This window comes from Papio anubis, chromosome 1 (genome assembly GCF_008728515.1).
Source record: "Papio anubis isolate 15944 chromosome 1, Panubis1.0, whole genome shotgun sequence".
Lineage (NCBI taxonomy): Eukaryota > Metazoa > Chordata > Mammalia > Primates > Cercopithecidae > Papio > Papio anubis.
The window spans coordinates 67,286,932-67,310,061 of record NC_044976.1 but is presented as its reverse complement, the minus strand read 5'-3'; the positions used below and the strand labels follow the sequence as shown (position 1 = coordinate 67,310,061).

The window sequence follows — 23,130 nt, the reverse complement described above, 5'->3', positions numbered from 1 at the left end:
TTTCTATGTTGCAAATGAGAGATATTCCAAGTCCAATTCTGTTAATAAATAAGTAAACTTATTGGCTCATGCAATGAAAGTAGTGAAGTAGGGTGGGCTTTGAAGATGGATTAAAGCACCTGTCTCAGATCCATTTCCCTTTCGTTCCTGGGCTATACTTTATCTTCTGGCTGGTTTTCCTCATGTGGTGAATTAATTCAGGTTTTAAGTCTTCAGAAAATTTCCAACAGTTGTCCCCTTGCATCTCATTGGCAAAATGGATTATGTGCTCTTCATCTAATCTTTTGTTCATGGGAATATGAAAAGCTAGGTTTAGGAACCACTCTTTGGGATAACGATGGTAGAATTGCCATTCAATCAATCAGACCTGTCCCTGAAGTTGGGGGTTGGAATAGGTTTTTCTGAATTATCCAGGTCATATACAGGAAAGGTGTATATGGGAACAACATTTAGATTACTATCGGGAACAGGAAAGCAGTGCTTGGGAGACAGCTATCAAGAGGTACTTTGAATGATAATGGTCTAAGTTTTTTTTTTTAATGTCAGGAATGAAGTAATGGAGAGGACAGAGAAATGTTAAAAGGATGGAAGGATTGAGAGTTGATCATTGATTAATTATGAGAGGTTAAAAAAAAAAAGAAATTGAGAAAGAGGCCTCAACTTTCTTTTTTTTTTTTTATAGAGGGACCCCTTTATTACACATTTATATAATTATAAAACTATAATAATATAGTTATTAAAAATGGGACACTTTTTTCCATTTTTGGTATCTCGTATTCAATTTTTCCATCCTCTTCACAATCTTCCATTAACTTGCTTTTTGTTATCCAGTGTTCACCTGAAACTTCTACCCCACCATTCAAAGTACAACCAAAGAATAAATGATCTTACAGATTGTTGTGAGAGACATTATCAGATAAATTAATCCAGTAACACATGAATAAAGATTGAGAGTTTTAAAGTAAGTATAGTAAAAGCAAAAACATATGAAGCATAATTTAATCTGATGATTCAGAAGGCACCTCAAGATTGTGTTGTGCCATTTTCCTCATGCTGCATGTTTAGGTGCCTATAACAGAATTCTGGTTAGTAAAATATTGAAAAAAATTTGACATATAATTAACATTAAATGACTACAGATAGATACAATATGGGCATTTTGATGTGTACATTTGTACTTGACCAGGGTACAATTTATAATATACTAAGAAAAGTAAAATTAATTACAAAATGAGTATTTTTAGCACACTTAGTAACAGCTACTTGTTTTAAACTATTATTTCATTTTTGGTGTCCAAATTATATTTGACCATAATTAAAGAACACATAACCTTAAAATAATATTTAAGAAACATAGTTACAACAGACATATGTTACATTAAATGAAGAAAGTAAATAAATGTACATGTATTAAAGGGTACTGAGGTTTTTCAAACCTTTGCTTTTGAAAAGTCTTTTAATCCACTTTCATGTAAATTAATTTAAACTTAAAAAGTTTATACTCAGTGTACTTACAGAAAGAGGTGAAATCAGTATTGAGCACATGACTGCCTAACAACCATTCAATGCTGATCACGAACTAATATTTTTATTTGATTATCCTGACAAACATAATAATTGAGCCCATGTATATATGCAAGATGTGGAGGATCCAACTAATCAACTGCAGAAAGAAAAACACTCAACTTAAAAAAGGTTGAAACAAATGACAAATGGAAATAGCTGAATCACTGTACCTTTTTGACACAACCTTAAATCTTAGTTTTACTATATATTATTTGGTACTCCTGGATTCAGTAGTTGGGGTAAAAAAGGTTTCTGTATTCAAACATATCTACAGAATGTCAATATAAAATGTGTGGATATATACATTTAATATACACACACATATGCGCATACACACAAACGCATACTCGCATGTCTAGGAACCAGCACCTAACCACATTCCTGTTTCTCACTAATGACCCAATGAATCATTTATGACTTTAAGACCAGCTTAGATTCTATAAGGCTGTACAATATATGGCTAAAGAGGTCAAACACAAGCACCCATGTTCAGGCTGGATTCAACTGTTCCTCCTCATGATTTTTGACAAACAGTAATACCACTTATGTAACAACTATATCTCAATAACTTAGAATTCAGAGAATAAAACCATAAACATTAAGCTCCCTCATTGTTTAAAGAACACTCTTTCCATTCTATTTCCACTGACTGATAAGAGGACACACCAAACTAGATCACTGAACTGTACAAATAATCTTTACTCTTAATCTAAACAAACATGTGTTAAAACATTCTGAAATGCTGCATCCTTTGATGTCTTCATCTTTTCAATTGCCCGATGCAGGTCCTGCTGTTGAACAGGCCGAATTTCATCTTCATCATGGCTTTCTTCTGATGTAGAATTAACATATTCTCTAACACAGAGGAGGGCAGCATCTCGACACATCTCTTTTAGGTCACTTCCTGAAAAACCGTCAGTTTCCTGGGCAACTTCTAGCAGGTCTACATGCCTATCCACATTTTCATTTTTCAAGATGAGTTTCAGGATTGCTTCTCTCTGTTTTAAAGCAGGCTGGTTGATGTGAAATCTTGTAGGCATTCTTCTCATTATAGCAGAGTAAAGGTCCTGAGGACGACTGGTAGCTCCCATTACTATGACCTGGCAACTGTGATCAGTATCCCATCCATCCCAGAGACTCATAAACTTAGCTTTCATCATGGCTGTAGCTTCATGGTCAGAACTTGAACGGTTTCAAAGAAAAGAGTCTATTTCATCTATAGAGATGATGGATGGTTGTAGCTTTATGGCAAGGGAGAAGGTAGCAGCAGCCAATTTTTGAGATTCACCATACCACTTGTTAGTCAGTGTCGAAGGCTGAAGGTTAATAAATCGACAGCCTGCTTCTTTGGCAGTGGCCTTGGCAATCAACGTTTGACCACAGCCTGGAGGCCCATAGAGAAGAACACCTTTTGGAGGTTGCAGAAGCCTGGAATTCTCAAACAAATGTTTCTTTTTGATAGGTAAGATGACTGTGTCTTTCAGATCTGTAATGACCTCATCGAAACCTGCTATATCACTCCAAGTAACATGCATATTAAGAGGGTCTACTAGATGAGCAGCAATACTCATTTCATATTCTGAGACCTTCACATTTTTCATACCGATTTGCTTCATTAGTTTTTCTGCCTGTTTCTGAGCTTCTACTTTTTGCTTTCTGGTTGGATCAATTGCATCTACCATCCATTTGATAGTAAAGTATGTCACTGCATCAAATATTGTCAAACGGAAAATTAAACCAACAACTTCATTTCGACTCAAAGGACGAGAAAAGGCTTCAGCATGTACCATCTTGATTGTTAACCCAGGAGCAGAAGCAGCCGGAGAAATACCCTCAGCCGGCCTCGCACAGGAAGAAAATGCAGCCTGAGAGAGAACACTTCTGGTGGGAGCCGCGACCCACTCTCTCTCACAGAGCATGCGCGACCCCCGGTCGCCAGCGAGAATGCGGCGTGCTCCCAGTCTTTAGAAACGGTGAGCAAGAGCAAATTCGTGCAGCCGGTGCTTGCTTAACCTGCTACCTGCTGGCCGGAGACTTTCTGCGAAGCCCGGAGCCTCAACTTTCTCACATAGGTAACTGGGATTCCTCAATAATGAACATATTTTAAAGTAAAGAAAATGGGTTGACAAAGCCCTGATTCTTTGTCATTCAAGTGAGGTTTAGAAATGAGTTGGATGGTTCTGTTAGAGGACCAAGTTCATATGCCCGCTGCATAATAACAGACCTATACACTGAGGCAGCTGGGTTTACATCAGAGAAAGTGTTTAATGATCTCAGGGTAGCTGAGGAGATGGAAGGAGACCCTCAAATCCATCTCTCCAAGGAGTTTGGGGCCGGGGTTTTAAAGGGATTTTTGGAGGGCAAGGGGATGAAAAATTGGGGCCATTCGTTGGTTGGGGCAAGAAGGATGAAATCATCAGGATGTGGAAACTGCATTGTTTGGGCAAGTCAGCTTCCCTTGGGGTCCTTCAGACCAGCTGATGTCAGTAATTTCACTGGTATGCAGGCCTTGAAAGAATACCTCAAATGGGTAAATTTAATATTTCATAGTGTTTAAGTTGTTGACTATAAAGCAGTTAAGGGGAGCCATAATCTGTGACAGGGCTTATGTGATTCTGTGGCAGTAGGCTGTGAACAACCATGAGGAAGCACGTCAGAGAGCAAGCTGACCTAATGATTAATGCTGAATGTGCTGGAAGCTTGGTTTATTTTGGTTTCTTCCCCTCCCTTCTTCTATGATAAATTTTATAAAATTTATAAGGACAGTTTCAGTTGAGTCCAGATCACAAAAGAGAAGATAGGATTGGAGGTAAAGATTAGGAGCATCATGAGATCACGGATGAGAATCCCCAAGGACAGGACTATGATAAAAGCAACCTCTGAGCATGTTACAATAAAATTGTTCTTTAAAGATGTGATTCTTACAAAAGGGCAACTCTCCCCTCAGGAATAAAAGAGGTCCCACTAGCCTCTGAGAGCAGCTACTTCAACCTCAAAACCAAGGAGTTCCAGCCGAGTGGCTGGGAGAGTTGATGAGCAGCTTCTTCACCTCCCCTTAGTGCTCCTTTGAGGGAGCTAAAATGCATTACAACTGCCACTGTTGTCTGCCCTCTGGAAGTTTACAATGTGAGACAAATGTTCAGTCTATTTAGGACATGAACTGTTTCTGAAAATATGCCCCTCACCATACAAGAGAAGCAATGGATTCTTAGTGTCCAGAAATAGAGGTCTCACTGAAATTTGACTTGAGCTTGATAATATGTGGCTTGCCTTGTTAGGATATTAAATATTAGAGAGGTAACTCATCACTGCAGATTAATGAAGTCATCAAAATCATTTAGAAATAATTGCGGGCCTAATTTTAATTAGAAGTTTGATTGCTACTATTGAAACGAAGTAAGAGAAATGCACACTCCTCACTCTCTGAATGTTGTTCTCATTGAAACAACAATTACTATGTCAATCTTTAGCTCATTAGTGGCCCTTTCTTGAGATTTACATTAGATGGTTTCCAAAGAATAGAGTATTTTAGGCAGGGAATATAGGGTGGCAGGACTGTAATAAAAAAAACTCCTAGAATCAAAAGAAAAGATAGAAATGTCATTTTCTGAATGTAAGCAAATATAATGCAAGAAAAATTGATGGCTTTCAGAGAAGTAAGATAAAATAGTATTCTAACAGGTTGGGATATTTTCATCAGTTTGGCAAGGAGAAAAAGGAGTGCCCCTAAAATGGAAAGCATCCATCTAAAAAGAAACAAATATAAAAACCTTCAAATGACTGTCTTAAAGAAATGTTGTACATAGATATAAGTTGTTGATTAGCATGTTGAAATGGGAGAGTTCCCTGACCCCATCGTAGGACTTGTGACAGGGGTGTGACTCATTTGCTCACCACCACTCACTCAAGCCCCTTACGGGAGGGGGAGCATGCAGATGGGCAAGTACAGGAGCTGACGCAAGCGCTTTTGGGCTCCAGCCCCACGGTAGCATCTAGGGATGTGTTACAACTAATGCCCTTTTAACAGTTGCCATCCATGGATGGCTAAGTGTTTAACCAGCTCAGTGGAGAGTCGGGGTAACAGCCTTTTACACCCTGACTGCTTGGTACCCAGGTCCTTGTCCAGTGTCCAAGAAGAATCAGGTCACCTGGACTTGAAGGATGGTGACTGAGGGGCTTTCATTGAGTGGTGGAGGTGGTCTCAGTGAGATGGATGGGGAGCTGGAAAGGGGATGGAGTGGGAAGATGACTTTCCACTGGGGTTTGGCCGTCTATGGTAAATTCCCCTCCAACCGTCCCCAGCCAAACTCCTCTCAACATTCGGATGCTCTTTCTCTTCTCTCCTTTTCTGCTGCAATGCTCTGCCACTCTGCCACTCTTCTGTTCCTCTGTTTCTCTGCTTGTGGAGCTTGCGATCTATATGAGCAGAGGATAGGGGCATGGCAGGCCAGAGTGGCCTTGGAAAAGGTGATATTTGGACAGGAAAACTAGCAATGCATGTTTCTATTTAGGGCTGTGTGTTTCCAGGCTTGAGGGTGGGGCCTTTGCAGGGTACTGTCCTCTTCTACCCAGTATTTTCCTGCCTCCTGTCCTTATCAATGTGATTTTAGAAATGATACACCAGAGACCAGGATGCATCATTTATCAAATCTTATCCTCACATGGAAAGAGAGGAAGAAACAGACAGAGAAGGAGAGGCAGGTGGGAAGCATAGAAACAGAAAAAGAGGCAGAGATTATGTGGAAAATAAGCATTTTGCTCATCAAAGTGGTGTACTCTGGAATAATGACAGTTTTCTGAGTTCCACATGGCCTATTTTATTCATGTCTAACTAGTTTATTTTACTTTGATTTCATATTTTCCAAAAACTTGTTGTATTTCTATTTATTTGTTTATTTATTTAGAGACAGGCTGTTGCTCTGTCGTGCAGGCTGGAATGTGGCGGTGCAGTCATGACTCACTGAAATCTCAACCTTCTGGTCTCAAGTGATCCACCCACCTTCAGCCTCTTAAGTAACTAGGACTACAGGCCCGCACCACCAAGCTTTGCTAATTTTTAATTATTTTTTTTTGTAGAGACAAAGTCTTACTATGTTGCCCAGAACATTCATATTTTGAATTTGGCTTTTCAAGTATTCCAGGATATGGTGAGAATGAAAAAGTTCAAGTGGCATGATTTATTGCTTAACAAATATCAAAATGTTGTTCTAAGTATTTTGTTTGCACTACCGTGTCTAAGGGTACTTAGAAAATAGCAATTCTGGCCACTAATTTTTTTGCATTAATAAAGAATAAATGTGTTTTCTGAGTGTCTTTGAGTTTATTTTCCATAAGTTAATAAGTAAACTAGTAAAATCAAAGATTGGGATAAGACATTAGTTTTCAAAATAATGTTATAACCCATTCTATATTAAAAAGAAAACAAAGAAACACAAATTCACTGGTCTTTCTCTTTGTTACTTCTTATTGTGACAAAGTGCATTTTATATAAAATGCTATCATTGGGCAATTTCTCAAATGCTATCAGGAATTTTTTGCGGGTATCCAAGAGCAAATTTTTTGCAAAGAAAAGAAATGGTTAACCAAGTTAATTTATATAAACAAAGAAAGGGGTATATATGGCAGACACTACTAGTGCTGGCTGTGTACCAAATTATTCATTCTCCTCTGTGTTACTAAGAGACCTACGCTTTTGGAGCATCGGTGTTCCCAGGCTACAAAACAAACAAACAACAAACGAAGTCCCAGCCTTCCTTGCAATTAGAGGTGTCCATGTTACATAGTTTTGGCCCACTTAAAAAGAAAAGAAATGAATGGAAACATGCTAGATATTTCTGGAAATGTTATTTTGGAAACTTTTATTTATTCACTCCATAATTCACTCGGTTTTAAGTACAGTGTACACACTGTGGCTCCTTATTACAATCAGCACCTGTACAAATTTATAATTCGCCCTCTCCATAACTCTTCTCAGTGGAATTAGAATGATGACGTCAAGGCCAGTGCATTGCACAACTTTGGTGAGCACTGTAATCCATGTAAATAGTGTATTCTGAGGGCACCAACACTGTCTCTGGAAGAGGTTGCAGCCTGATTTCACAGAACCAAACTGTTGTCTTACTTTATGCATAAATGTCTGCAAAATGTCATGGTTCTTTTGGAGAATTAATCATATTGAGTTATATTTTAAGGGAGAAGATATGTTGGATTTTCATAGGAACAGCCTTGCCATTATTCTGAAATTTCTAATCAAACACTAGCATTTGAATATTTTTCTTGTGATGACAGTCCCTTACTTCAGGTGGTTTGGCTAGTTCTGCATCTCCAAGAGTGCTTTGTCCTTTATAAACAGCAACAATGACAATGGTTTGAAAAAGCCAAGTTGGAGGGAACATTTAAGAATATAAATTTGATGATTCTGCAACTATTCTGGGCCATCAATGGAGATGGAAACATGAACAATTTATCTCACAAAACAAGCTTAGGACAAATGCACACTGTGTCAATAGTCTTCCTCATTATAATTGATGGTAACTCTGTCCTAGTTGCTCTGGTCAGAAACAGAGTAATTCTTGACTTTTCTCTTTCTTTCGCACTTCACATCTAGTCCAACCACAAATGATGTCATCACCAATTACCACTTAAATCTCCATGTAAGTTCTTTCAGTCATGGTTTTGCTTTACTGATTTCAGATACAGCTGGAACCAGGGTTTGCAGGACCCTTGAGGTTAGATAATTCACATTTCTCCTTCCTGCATTTACTCTGTCTCGTGCCTTCAAAGCCAAAGAGATTTAAATAGCAATTGAATTGCATACTGACTTTCACGTTTTTTCCTTCCTTTGATTTTTGTTCTTACTAGCTCCAATGAAATGTAAAATACCCTGGAATCTTTAATGTTCTAAATTGTTCTAAACTTGGAATCTAGTCTATGAGGCACTTGAAATCTCAGCAGATGTCTCCTTTTATCACCTTTGTAGTGAAGATTGCTATGATGACCAGATATAGACAATGCTGTCATTATTGAGCTGATTTCTTCATGGAAGTATCTCTGTCTGAACAAGATTGGACTGAGACGTTACCCAACTTCCATGGTAAGGTGGGTGACAATGTGGCAGGACACATTTTTATGGCCAAAAAAGTGTGTGTGTTCTTTTATAGCATCCTAGGACCCCCAAAGGGCTAAATCCTAAAAAGGAGGTCCAAGTACTGATAATATCAGTCTAGGGGTTCAAAAAGGTACACCTTGCCTGAGGCATCCAGTTCAGCACTTGTCTGGCTGGAAAATTTATAGAAACAATTAAAATTCCCTGTACAATGATAGTCCCAAAACTTAGGACACTAAAGATGAAATGAAATTTAGGGAACCTTTTATTCAAATACCTCCTTTAATAGAACTACAGGCATGATTTTCATTGACCAGATTTACACAGCAATTTAGAGGATGATTTGGACTAAAAATTTGAGAAAAGAAAAATCATTCAGAGCAATCTGAGCTGTGTGAAGTACGTAAAATGTATCAGGCCCAGAGAGACAGGAGTGTGGGACTTCAGTCATGTCACCTCCTCCTCCATGCCTGAGGGCAATTGTTTAAAGTAATTTTGTTCCTGACTAGCTGTCTCACTCATTATCTTCGTATTTCTGGAATTTTAGTTTGTTTTTTCTTTTATTTTCTTTCCTTTCCTTTTTTGTTTTTTGAGACAGAGTCTTGCTCCATTGCCCAGGCTGGAGTGCAGTGACACGATCATGACTCACTGCAGCCTTAAGCTCCCAGGCTTATGCAATCTTTCCACCTCAGCCTCCCGAGTAGCTGGGACTACAGGCGTGCACCATCTCACCAGGCTAATTTATTTTATTTTTTTATTTTCAGTAGAGATGAGGTCTTGCTCTGTTGCCAGGCTGATCTCAAACTTCTGGGCTCAAGTGATCCTCCTGCTTTAGCCTCCCAAAATGCTGGGATTATAGGCATGAGCAACTGTGCCTGGCCATGGAATTTGTCATACAAAGAATAATGTTTAGCTCATCAATAGATTATGCTATTTTAATGTAAATTATTGGTAAACAATTCAGGAATTGCCTCTTCTTTTTCATTAGAAATCCATTCGATATATGGAAAAGAAAAGAAAAGAAAATCCATTGATAATTGCTGTTAATTGGAGTATATATTTAGGACAACTTGACTCTATCCTCCCAGATTGCTGTCCAAAGCATGGTCCAAATAAACTCTACTTATATTAATTTTTCTTCAGTTTCTTCTTTTAGTTTATTGAGAAAATACAGATGAAGTACTTAGTTCAATGTGTCTTATTGCTAAGGCAGGGATCTCAGGAGGGAGCTGTCATGAGTTCAGAAAGTTTCCCTCTAGAGCCTTGAGAACATGATAATAGATCTTCAAAGCAGGCAGGCTGGGGTCACAAGGTGGATAAGAAATTTCAGGGTTTGGAAAACTATAATTAATCCTTAGAACCTAATGGAAACTGGAAGTGACTTAAATAACCTACTGTTAACCCAAAAGGAAATAATCAATTGGCCAATGATTGCCATTTTCCAATAAAGTTTCTAAAAATGAAAAAAGAGGTTCATATTCATTGTAATTTTTATTTTTAGAACTACAGAATTTGTAGCTTAATGGAAAGAAAAACACAATTTCATTGTTTAATGGCCTCGAAAAAAATTGCAATTTAATTTATGCTTATTGTTAATTGGGCTTTTTATACTGTATTTTCATAATCATAAGATTTCTTTAGACTCACATATAATAATTCTCTGTTTTACACTGAAGAATTATTTACCTAAAGTAGTGTTGAATTAGACAAATGTTCTGTTTAAAAAGGTTTTTAGCATATGTTTGGGTTTTAGAAAATCACCTACAAATGAATATGTGAACTTTTTGCAGAGAATTACACTGCAATGATCATCGCTATTTAAACACTCCTTAAAACTGGAAAAAGACTAAAGTCGTCATCATGTCTAGCCTCACTAACTTCAGTAAATTAAAGATTAGTGGCACCAATTTGTAGTAACTACTGGGGTAATCGTTTACTTCTTTTTACATATTATTTAAGCCTATTATATACTGTTAGTGCATTCTCTTTGAAGATCCAAGGGAGAAACTTCCCTTTGGTCTCAGCATCAGGGATAGTTATATTTCTCCTGAGCAACTGGTTTGTTTGGAGAATAGTAATATCATTTTGTCTTCTTTCATATTTGGAACTTCCATAAGAAGTTCCATATACAGCTTTCATTTATATACCCAATCATTTCATTTATATACCCAATCATCTATTGAGTTTTATTATATATTAGACATCCTCTTAGGCACCATAGACACTCAAATAAAGCAAGATCCCTGTCCTTAAGCACTCAAAATCTAATGCGGAGGACAAACCAGTAACTAACAGAAAATCCCTTTGCTATGTAAGTGTGAGAATGCCAGAGAAGGTTGCTATGGGAACCCTTGGAAGAGGAATCTGAGTCATAGGCATCAGGGAAGGCTTTTCGTAGGAGTAGATGTCTATACCAAACCCTGAAGAATGAATAGAAATGAGCTGTTAGAGAAGTTGGCGGAAAGTAGGGAGATAAAGAGAATAAGAATGTTTACCAGGAAAAGAAAATAGAGAGCACCAAACCCCAGAGGAAAGAGATAGCAGGGAGTGTGGCTGGAGCAGAAAATGTGTGTGGGAGGTATTAATATGGCGTTGGGATGGTTAGGTTCCTAATGGAACTCATACATCAGACAAAGAGACTGGACTATCCTAAGGCAAGGGAGAGCCATTGCAACTTTTAATTTTTATTTATTTATTTATTTGTTTATTTATTTATTGAATTTTAGGAAGATCATTCTGGTGTGAAAATTGGTTTGGTTGGGGATAAAGCCTGGAGGACTGGAAGCAAATTAGGAGACTAAATCAGTTTTCAGAATCGCAGTTGAGTGTCCTAACAATAGGAAGAGATTTATTGGAGACAGATTAAGGAGGAAGAACCCGTAAAAGACATAGTAAGTAATTGGATTAAGGTTGACAGTGTAAATGTAATATTCTATTATCTTGTGAGATTTGCAAGGAAGCCTGCTCTTCTGGTTGCATTTCTGTGTGTACAACTTGCCTTTTATTACAAAAGATTTGAACTGAAGTTATCTTCATTACTTATAGTATCTGGGTATCTGTATAAAGTCATTTAGGTATTTTCAGAAGACCCTCTGTCCCAAATAAAATATTGTCCACTTATATCTGAAATTCTATAATTAGAGCTCCATTATTTTTGTTTAAGCTACACACTCTGCTTATTCAGCAAAGCTTATATATCACTTATAATTCAAAGTGAATGAGTTTATTATCTCTTTTCCTGAGAAAATTAGAAAGAGCATTATAAGAGGACTTGCAGTAAAAGAGCCGTGGGAGCGGGGGTTGAGAAGGAAGTATACAACCTGCAAGGAGAGGCTAAGGACACAGAAAGAAGCAGGTGGAAGGTGGGTTTTCTTAACCAGTCTCCCCTCTCCCACTCTTGCCCTGCTTCCTCCTGCCAACAACCAGAAACTGCAGGCATCATGTTAAAACATAAATTAGATAATATAACTTCTCTGTTCAAAAGACTTGAATGGCTTTGCTGTTCATTCTGACTAAAGCCAAAGTAGCCTCCAAGATCCTATAGATCTATTACACCCTACCCCGTGCCGTTACTTCTCTGAATCTTCTGTCATCTTTCTTTTGTCCACATGCTGGCTTTCTTGTTAGTTCATAAACCCATTGAGCATTCCTGTGTCAGAACATTTTCTTCGTCTCTCCTCTGTTTAAGTGATCTATCCTTAGAAAGACAATTGCTTGTTTCTTCATTTGCTTAGTCTTTATCCATATTTAATATTCTTTATTGAGGCCTTCCCTGATCATCTTATTTAAAGTAGGCCCCTTTCCTCACACTCCCTACTTTATTCTTTCTGTAATTTACCATCATCTAGCATACTATCCCTGCTACTCAAGTATGTTTTTATTTTAATTGTCTGACTCTCTCTCTGGAATGAAATCACTTTGCTGCATCCCTAGATGTATACCACTACCAGACACATAATAAAGGTTAATAAATATTTATTAAATTTCACCTTACCAAAGTCTAGCTCTGTGGGTCAGGAAGTACTTGAAGATGGAGAAATAGAACATCACCAAGTACCAGTAATAAAGTTGGAACAAGGGCACAGTTCATTCTTGCTATGTGACTTTTACTAGAATACTGTATGAGTTATATAGTCATTGTCATTCTTTCCCCATCTTCCTACTTTATATAAAATTCTGGTTGGTACAGGTCATCTGGAGAATTCAAGTCAGGATTCTCTTCAGCTCAATATACAGGCAGGTTTCCAGAAAAATTCCTCCATATACTATTTCTTTTTTCTCTAATGTACTTTTCTCAAACTTCATGTGCTAGCCACACCACGCATGCCCTGTTGACTTAGCTTTGCTATTCTCCAGATGCTGAAAAGAGTCTTGCCAAGGGACTCACCTGGGGTGAAACCTTTTCGTGTCTTCTGCCCCTAATAACAGAAGTGATTGGTCTCGCTGACCCAGAATTTGAGTTAGGATTCAAAAATTGTTTCCCCCATTTCTGTGAAAAATGCCATTGGATTTTTGATACGGATTTAACTGAATCTATTCTGTAGATTTCCTTGGATAATAAGGGTATTTTAATAATATTATTTCTTCCAATCCATGAACAAAAGATACCTTTCCATTAATTGGTGTCTTCTTCTATTTCTTTCATTAATGTTTTCTAGTTTTTGTTGAACGTATCTTTTGTGTCTTTGGTTAAATTTATTTATAAGTATGTTATTCTTTATGATACTATTGTAAATGAGGTTTGTTTTAATTTCCTTTTTTGAATAGTTTGATATTATGTAAAAAATGCTATTGATGTCTGCATGTTGATTTTATTTCTTGCAACTTTACTCAATTTATGTATTAGTTCTAATAATTTTTAATGGTGTCTTTAGCGTTTTCTCTGTATAAAGTCTTATAATCTATAAACAGATAATTTTACTTTTTCCTTTCTTTTTTGGATGGCTTTTATTTATTTTTTTTGTCTAATCGCTCTGGCTAGGACTTCCAGTACAATGTCAAATAGAAGTGGTAGGAGAGGGCATCCTTGCCTTGTTACTAATTAAAAGAAGAGCTTTCAGTGTTTACCCATTGATTATGTTAGCTGTGGGTTTTCCATAAATGGCCCTCATTATGTTCGGGTATGTTCTTTATATACCCCTTTTGTTGAGGGTTTTTATCATGAATAAATATTGAGCTTTGTTAATGCTTTTTCTGTATCGAGATGGTCACACGGTTTTTATTTTTCATTTTGTTAATGTGGTATATCATATTGATTAATTTCCATATGTTAAAACAAACTTGAATCCCAGAGATAAATCACAATTGGTCATGGAGCATAATTTTTTTCATGTGCTGTTGAATTTAATTTGCTAGCAGTATTTTGTTGAGAAATTGTGCATCTATGTTCATCAGATATATGGTTCTCTTGTGGTGTCTTTGGCTTCGTTATTAGAGTGATGTTGGCCTCATAAAATGGGTTTGGATGTGCTTCCTCTTTTACTATATTATAGAAGAGTTTAAGAAGAATTATTATTAATGTTTTACAGGATTCACCTGTTAAAACTATCGAGTTCTGGGTTTTTCTTTGTTGAGAGGTTTTGTTTGCAGCTTAAATCTTAATAACAAATAAGTTATTAGTCTGTTCAGGGCTCCTATTTCTTCTTGATGCAGTCTTGATAAATTGTATGTTTCTAGGAATTTATCCATTTCTTTGTGATTATATAATTTATGGCATATAATAATTTATAGTAGTCTCTTATGATCCTTTTTATGTCTGAGGCATCTGCTGAAATATATTCTTTTTCATTTTTGATTTTACTAATATGTCTTTTTTTTCTTAGTTATTCTAGCTGAGGATTAAAGTAACTTGCAAGTAGTTATTATCATTCTTATTTTGTAAACAAGGAAACTGAGTCTCAGTAAAGTTGAATATCTGGCCATGCTATGTCACTTTCAGTTAGCAAAATGGAATCCACAGTGAGTAGCTCAGTAGAAAATATTTAATATGGAGAACTATTCTCAAAGGGGTTGGCAGAGCTGAAAAAGCAAATAAGAAGTAGTGAAGCAACTCAGAACTCAGGAATAGCAAAAAGCCATCATCAGCCCTGGGACTGAAGGGCCAAGGAGTAGGTGGTATTACCAGACTCTAAGTGCTAAAGTGGCCCAGTGTAAGCTACAATCACTACAATGCAAGAACTATAAACTACAAAGAAGATGGACTCTGCTGCCCAAGGACTCCCTGTAGAAGAGAGTGGGAGAGAAAGAAACCAGCTTTCTTCTTGTTTCACCTTTCAGTTCTCGTCCAGTGCCCTCCATTGGCTGATCCTAGCTAGAATCCAATTGGCAAAAGAGCTTGTGAAAAGCAATTTGATGAAGTCAGTGCCCTGCAATACAGAATACAGCAGAGAAAGTACAAGGAAAAAAATCAAAGAGCAAATAGACTAGTGACCAGAATATCAAACAAGGATTCACAGTCAATAACTGGCAAACCTTTGATTGAAACTCAAGTCTTTATACTCAGAAGACACATGTACATCTTGACTTTTTAAAATGCTATGGTGTCCTTCAAGTGAACATAACTGGTTTTTTTGTATGTAGTATATCTTAATTTTTTCCTGTTTCTACTTTTTAAAAACTATTTAGCTCATAAGATGAAGAGACTGTGTTAAAAAGGAAACAGAAAAGTGATGGGATACCTTGCTGGCACCTTTCCAGATACTGCCAGGTAAACATTAAACAATGATAGGGATGTCAGAAAATGACACTACTATAGTAACAAGCAGCCAAGCATAATATTGGTGAGGACAGGCTTTACTGTTGGCAAACTGGTTTTGGAATATGTGACCGATCACACTTACTGATTGCATAATCTTGGGACACAATTATGTAAATTATTTGATCCTCAGTTTCCTCATCCATAAAATAGAAATAATAGCACCAGCCGTTCATAGTTGCATTCTTAGTGGAATTGATGAGGAATAAATTAAACTATATATCATAAATATATAGATAATTTTAATTTATTCATATATATATATATATGTAAAGTCACCTCATTAAGTTCCTGAGTTTACAAGTGGTCAATCAGTGGCATACTGTAGGTGTCATGTATTTCAGTGTGAAAAGACAGCTAGAATTTGAATACAATAGCATGCAGTTCAGAACATCCCACACTTCCTTCAAGGTAAAATTTACAGGATCCAAAAGTCTGTATTTTTGTGCTAGATCAACTCCCTCAAGTGTCATGCTACAAATTCTTGCATTTTGACAAATTTGAAAAAAATACTTATTTTAGACAATGAAGGTTCAAATATTCACTTAGTGATAGTACTTGGGAATAATTTCATCATTTGTAATGAATCCTCAGTAGAAAATGAATTTAAAGTGATTATATTTTAATGGAATAACATGGCAGTTTATATAACCATATTGAAGAGGTTGTCAAGAACTTGGATCAATTAAATTTATTTTGCTATTTTTTATTTGGAAATGGAATGTAATATTATCTAAAAATTCTCACCAAGGGAATGTAAATTGGTTCAACCATTGTGGAAGACAGTGTGGTGGTTCCTCAAAGGCTTAAAACCAGAAATTCCATTTGACCCAGCAATCCCATTACTGGGTATATACCCAAAGGAATATAAATTATTCTGTTATAAAGATACATGCATGCATATGTTCATTGCAGCACTATTCACAATAGCAAAGACATGGTATCAACCCAAATGCCCATAAATGATAGACTAGATAAAGAAAATGTGGTACATATACACCAGGAAAACCTATGCAGCCATAAAAAGTAATAAGATAATGTGCTTTGCAGGGACATGGATGGAGCTGGAAGCCATTATCCTCAGCAAACTAACACAGAAACAGAAAACCAAACACTGCATGCACTCACTTATAAGTGGGAGCTGAACAATCAGAACACAAGGATAGGGAAGGGAACAACACACACTCTCAGGGTGTCGGTGGGGAGGGAGAGCCTCAGGATAAATGGCTAATGCACATGAGGTTTAATACCTAGGTGATAGGTTGATAGGGGCAGCAAACCACCATAGCACACATTCACCTACGTAACAAGCCTGCACATCCTGTACATGTATCTAAGAACTTAAAATTGAATTAAATATAATTTAATTTAATAGAATTTAATAGAATTTAATTTAATCTAATAGAATTTAATATAATTAAATTTAATTTAATTTAACATGATTTAATTTTTAAAAATATATGTGCATGTATATATGTATGTGTATGTATGTATATATCATATATGTGTGTGTGTGTGTGTGTGTGTGTGTATATATATATAATTAAAAAGAGCCATTCCAGAGCCATGGCCTAAGATTTTTCCAGACTGGATCAATAAAACAAGCCTCAACAAGTTCTTAAAATCTTACATAAAATATTCTCGCCTAAATATGTTTCCACTGCTTTCTCATGGCAAGGAATTTCCTAAGGTAGATAGTAGATATGTGACCCTTTGTAAGAATAAATTGACAGATACAGTTTCTCTTAGCTTAATGCTGATATAAATTTAGTTTGAATGTGGATAAGAAGTAGCTGTTGGAATTCCCAAGAACCACTGAATTCAAGCCTGATTCCAAGAGTACAGAAGCATCATTATTAATTTCCTATTGTTTGAGACATATATAGTCTCTTCATCACCATAAATTATTTTACCTTTAGGCATGCTGTTGGACATAATAAATAATTTCCTTTTTGCCATTCTGCCTTGCATCTGTTAACGAGTTGAGCTGAATCCACACACCATTTTTGGCATGTTCATATGCTGACCAAACTATAACTTCCCGTTTGTTCATCCCTGAGCCTATCTCTCACTACCTATCTCTCTGCTACTAAATACTTATCTCTCACTCTGAGGGCAAAGGTATACCTGTTCAAAGAAGAGAGAGACACCAGAGAAGAAGAAAAGCAAAAGTGAAAGAGCATTTCCTAATATCCAGAGTGAAGCTAGTCTGGGCTTCACATCCATGGCTTTCACAGGTTGCAACCTCAAATTAGTAGGAACGACCTCCACACCTGTGTTCCTTCACCAAATGGAGAACTTCAAAATCACCTGACAGGTCAGAATTTTCCTACTTTTGGTTTTCCTGTTATTAAATAAAGTAGCGTAGAGCTGGGTCTATGGTTAACCAGGACTACTGCTGTCCCCCTCAAGAAAGGACATAAACAAATAGCCAGAAAGCCAGCTGGACACAGTGGCTCACACCTGTAATCCCAGCACTTTGGGAGGCCAAGGTGGAAGGATTGGATAAGCCCAGGAGTTTGAGACCAGACTGGGCAACATAGAGAAACCCCATCTCTACAAAAAACTTTTTAAAAATCTGGGCATGGTGGCATGCCTATAGTCCCAGCTACTCGGGAGACTGAGGTGGGAGGATCACTTAAGCCCAGGAGTTGGAGGCTGCAGTGAGCTATGATCATGCCACTGCCATCCAACTTTGGCAACAGAAAGAGTTCCTGTCTCTAAGAAAAAATAAATAAATAAAAGAGTCAGAAGATAGTTAACACCTCCATAAAGCAGCTTCTCCACTTCTCCCAGTTTTTCCTGTAACTCACAGTTATTGCTACAACTGGAGTATCCATTTTATTTCCCTCCAAGTTCAGTGTACTAATATAACCCTATTAACCAGACAGAAGTAGGATACTGCACTAGACTCCTATATATCTTTCATTCATTCAGAAAATATTTATTGAGCAACTGCTGTATGTTAAGTATAGTCTTAGTTTGAGTTACCAAAACAGACAGAAATCACTCCTCTCGTTGATTTTACATTCTGATGGGAGAAAGAGGCGATAAACAAGATGAATAATAGATAATATGTTATTGATAACTATGGTGGAGGAATGAAGCAAGAAGGTATACAAAGAATATTAAAGGTAGGGAGTATAACCAACGTCTTAGTAAATGCCAGTGTCACCCTAGAGTTTATGAAAGCTCTTGAGATTTAACTGAGAGTCATTCTCATGATATAAACAATTAATATATCAAGCCTTACAAAAATGACTCCACTCATTTGAATAGTAGAAGTTTGACAGTTAATTCATAAGAATTTTCAGGATGATGTACTGGCTCATTTAATGATAGAATTCTGTCTTTAATGATAGATGACAGGGTCTTGGATTATGACTAAAAAGTGTTCTTAATCAGTAGGCTGGCCAGTTCTGGTCGGTCTCGGTCCTCCATTCCAATACGACTCCTGAGGTCTTGCCTGGTGCTCCTCACAGTGACCTTATTCTGGCTGGACCTGCCCAGCTATATGACTTGTGGGCCTGATAGAATCCAGCTTCTGATGAGCTGTTCTGTTCAAACAGTGTTTAATGGCTCATGGTGGCAAGCTTTGTCTTTACCAGGATGCAGTAGCATGTTATGAGTGGTCTGTCGAATGGTTTGTAATCCATTGCAGCAGATGACATGACTTTTTTCTTTAGAACACTCAAGGTCTGTATTGTAGTTTTTCAACCACAGATTGCTATAAACTCCACATACCATTTTTTCTCATCATAGATATCTATAATGCTGTATGAACTATCCAGGCATATGGCCCAACGTCAGGGCTGCCTACATTGTAGCCTGTATCAGGTGCTGAGGGCTTTATTGCTCTGGGATCATTAATAGAGACATATTCTCGAGTGTGGAATATGTGCTTCTAGAACCCAGAAATGTCTACCCAATGTTGTGCTTCCCTCTTAGTTGTGAAAAATTCAGAATAAAAGAATCTGTTCTTTAATGTGAGGGGATATTGCGGCATGCCCTCGAATCCTGAACCTCTAAAAACATCATTAATTTGGCAGGACGCTTCCTAAGATTTCTCTTCCACTCTCTGAAGTACCTCTAAGGTGCTTTCTACTTCTTTCTTATTTGATCCCATGAACGTGATGCCTCTGATTCACTGAACTACATTGATATTCTGTGCAATGTTCAGACAATCCAGATCCCTTTGGATTATATTGTGACAGGCCCAGTGAGTTAGCATAGCCCTGGGGCAAAATCATAAATGTAAAATGTTTTCCATCCCATGTGAATGAAATTTGCTTCTGTTTCTTCCTCCCGATAGAAATGGAAAAGAATGTATTCGCAAGATCAGGGGACACATTTCATGTTCCGAGGCAGCGTGAACCTGCTCTAGCAAAGATACCACATCTGGCACAACAGCTGCAATCAAAACAAGTACTTGTTCAAGTCTATGAGAGTCCACTGTCACCCTCCAAGACCTGTCTGCTTTTCCAGTGCAATCGTGGTGTGTGGTAGATTAACAGGGATCAGCCCTGGCCGGGCACGGTGGCTCACGCCTCTAATACCAGCACTTTGGGAGGCCAAGGCAGGCGGATCATGAGGTCAGGAGTTTGAGACCAGCCTGGCCAACATAGTGAAACCCTGTCTCTACTAAAAATACAAAAAGTTAGCTGAGCGTGGTGGCAGGTGCCTGTAATCCCAGCTACTTGGGAGGCTGAGGCAGGAGAATGGCATGAACCCGGGAGGTGGAGGTTGCACTGAGACGAGATCACCCCACTGCACTCAGGAACTCTTCCTTAGGATGAAGCGGTTGTTGTTTTGTTTTATCTTTCTTGGAGTGAGGGAGTTCCAGAGGCTTCCAATTTGCTTTCCCTCCTAGAATAACTATTACCCCATAGGCCAAGGAATTAATGTGGCCTTTTATGATGATCTGAAGACCTACTGTCTACAATATAAGCTCTCTTCTTATGGTTTTTAAAATATGCCTTCCAAGAAACAATTTTCCACAGTGAAAATTCTACGGGTTAACAAATATTTTAAAATGTGAAAATGTACTCTTACTAATAATCACTTCACCAGTGATGACAAGAGTATGGTAAAAATGGGCACTTTTATGTTGCTTTTTCTGGAGTTGCTATGTTGATACAGGACAATTTGCAACGTATGTCAAGAATTTCAAAAATGTTCCCACCTTTTGAACTGAACTTCCCAATTCTAATTATGTATCCTAAGGTAAAAAATAATAAATATAATTATACTTCAGAATATATGGATTTCAGTATTTGTTGAAATACTACTTACATATTTTTATTACTTGAACAAGTACAGACTAAGAAATACATGATTCTAATAAAACAAAAAATAGAAAATATAGATTAGAGGAGGTACGTAAAGTTACATCAGCCAAAATCTCATTCCCCAGAAATTATCATTGTTAACATTTTCTGGCTGATTCTTCCAGATGTTTTCCAAGTGATCAGAAGCATAAATATATGCAAAAAATTGATTACCATAAAATAAAATTTTCTTTAATAATGTTTTTTTCTCATTTAAAAATAATAATTCTCCTCAATTCTGTAATACTATAATATATAAATATACAACGTTTTACTTAGGAACCACATGACTTTCTATTATGAGACCATGCCAATATGCTTTTTAACAATCTAGCATTGCTAGACATTTAGGTTCCTTTCAACTATTCACGGTTTATATACAACATGGAGATGAATATCTATGTGTACATACCTATGAATACTTCTTTAATTGCATGCTTAGAATAAATACTAAGAGTTCAATTTCTTTCTTCTTTCTTTTTTTATTTTCATTTTTTTTGAGACAGGGTCTTGCTCTGTCACCAGGCTGGAGTACAGTGGCATGATCATGGCTCACTGCAGCCTTGACCTCCTAGACTCAAGCAATCCTCCTGCTTCAGCCTCCTGAGTAGCTAGGACTACATGAGTGCACTACCAGACCCAGCTAATTTTGAAATTTTTCTTTTGTGGAGACAGGGTTCACTATGCTGACCAGACTGGTTTCCAACTCCTGGCCTCAAGCAACCCTTTCATCTTAGCCTCCCCGAGTGCTAGGATTATAGGTGTTAGTTACTGTGCCTGGCCCGATTTCTTTAAAGTACCCAATATTTAGGGTCTTTGATATATATTGTTAAAATATCTTGTAGGGAAGTTATATCAACTCCTATAAGTGCTTGGAAATGCCTATTTCCCCACAGTTATGACAGCACAGGATGTTACTAGTGTTTAGATAAAACAACATATTTTAATTACATGTCTTTTGTTACTATAATATATGAACATTTTAAATGTTTGTCATCCTTTCTGCAGTGTATCATCTATGCATCAATTTTAGACCATTTTATGTCTTTTTTTGTATTTTTAATTATTGATTTCTAAGAGTATTTTAGGAAGTTTGGTTTGTTATATTTCCTTCAATGTTATGTATGTATGTATCCACAGTTAAAAGCAGCTTTTAAATTCTGTGCAGTTGAATATACTAAATATTTTTGTGTGAATTCTGCTTTGTTTCTTAGAAATTCCCTTCTATACCAAGATTATGTAATAATTCACCCTTATATTCTGCTAACCCTTTTTTGATACCATTTTAAAGATTAAATGATCAATTCATCTGGAATTTATTTAGAAAAAAGTTAAGAAAGGTAATCTAATTTGTGGTTATTTTGGGGTGATGGTGTTCAGAATATTATTTTCATTTGCCCACTACTTTGAAATACTATCTTTATCAGATTCTAAATTTGAAATAACTGGAAATAACTTGAATATCACATAGCAAAAGATAATTAAATCAAACTCTTCAATAAAATATTGGGCTGTAATTAAATATAATGTTTACAATGAATTTTCAATACCTTGATCTTATGCTGGAGGAAAGCAAGCAATCAAATTCTAGAAACAATAGGCTTAAAACTGTATTTTTTCATATATTCAAAAATTTACTTCTAGGGAGAAAAAGGACTCCCCAAAATATACAGAAACAATAATTATTTCTGTGTGTTAAGAACATGGCAGAATGTTCCCTGCTTCTTTTGGCCTTTCTGTATAGTATAATTTTTTAGATGAGTATGTTCCTCTTGTAATGGGGAAAAAAAAATCTTACGTTTTGTTTAAAAATATGATAAGCATACCTAGTTGTATTCTCCATCTTGAGGGCAAAATATCAAGAAAATATGAATTAAAAGGGCCTGTAGTTTTCAGCAAAAGAAGGAATACAGGCATTTTGGTTATCTCTTTTACCACTGTAAGAGTTTCTACGCTAACTGGCTATTTGGGAGGATGAATGAGTCAGCATTCTCCAATGCAGGTCGGCACCTCTGAATCTTCTCCCCCACCCCCACAACCATTTATCCTAAAGGCTCCCATTTCAGTTTATTATGGCGAGCTCCAATGCTTGCCCAAGGTCTGAGGGGGTCAATTTGCTGTGGAAAATCGATTAGGCATCATCGTTCCTGCAGAGTACTTAAATTCCAAGGGAGCCTTAAATGAGGCTTATACAGAATTGTTCACAAGGTGGCTTTTAAGGGGTATGCGCTTTGAGAAATTGTCAGTACTGGAACTTTATTGATTGATCTGAGCAACAATTCACTGAAATTGCATAAGGTACTTGTACAACTGTTAATGTAGTGAAGAAAAAGAAACACAGAACTAGGCCAGAGAGAAAATATCTCTTGAAGGGGATG

At 36.9% G+C, this 23,130-nt stretch overlaps 1 long non-coding RNA gene and 1 pseudogene across 2 annotated transcripts; one reads left to right on the top strand and one right to left on the bottom strand.

Annotated features, from left to right (window-relative positions):
- Positions 1 to 758: 758 nt before the first annotated feature.
- Positions 759 to 3,500, bottom strand: LOC101020615 (annotated as a pseudogene). The gene has a single exon (XR_001892084.3). The product of XR_001892084.3 is annotated as an ATPase family AAA domain-containing protein 1 pseudogene (transcript).
- Positions 3,501 to 13,418: 9,918 nt separating this feature from the next.
- Positions 13,419 to 20,047, top strand: LOC103885945. The gene is made up of 3 exons (XR_002524080.2): positions 13,419 to 15,377; positions 17,540 to 17,742; positions 19,738 to 20,047. It is a non-coding gene; the product is annotated as an uncharacterized LOC103885945 (long non-coding RNA).
- The last annotated feature ends 3,083 nt before the right edge of the window (positions 20,048 to 23,130 follow it).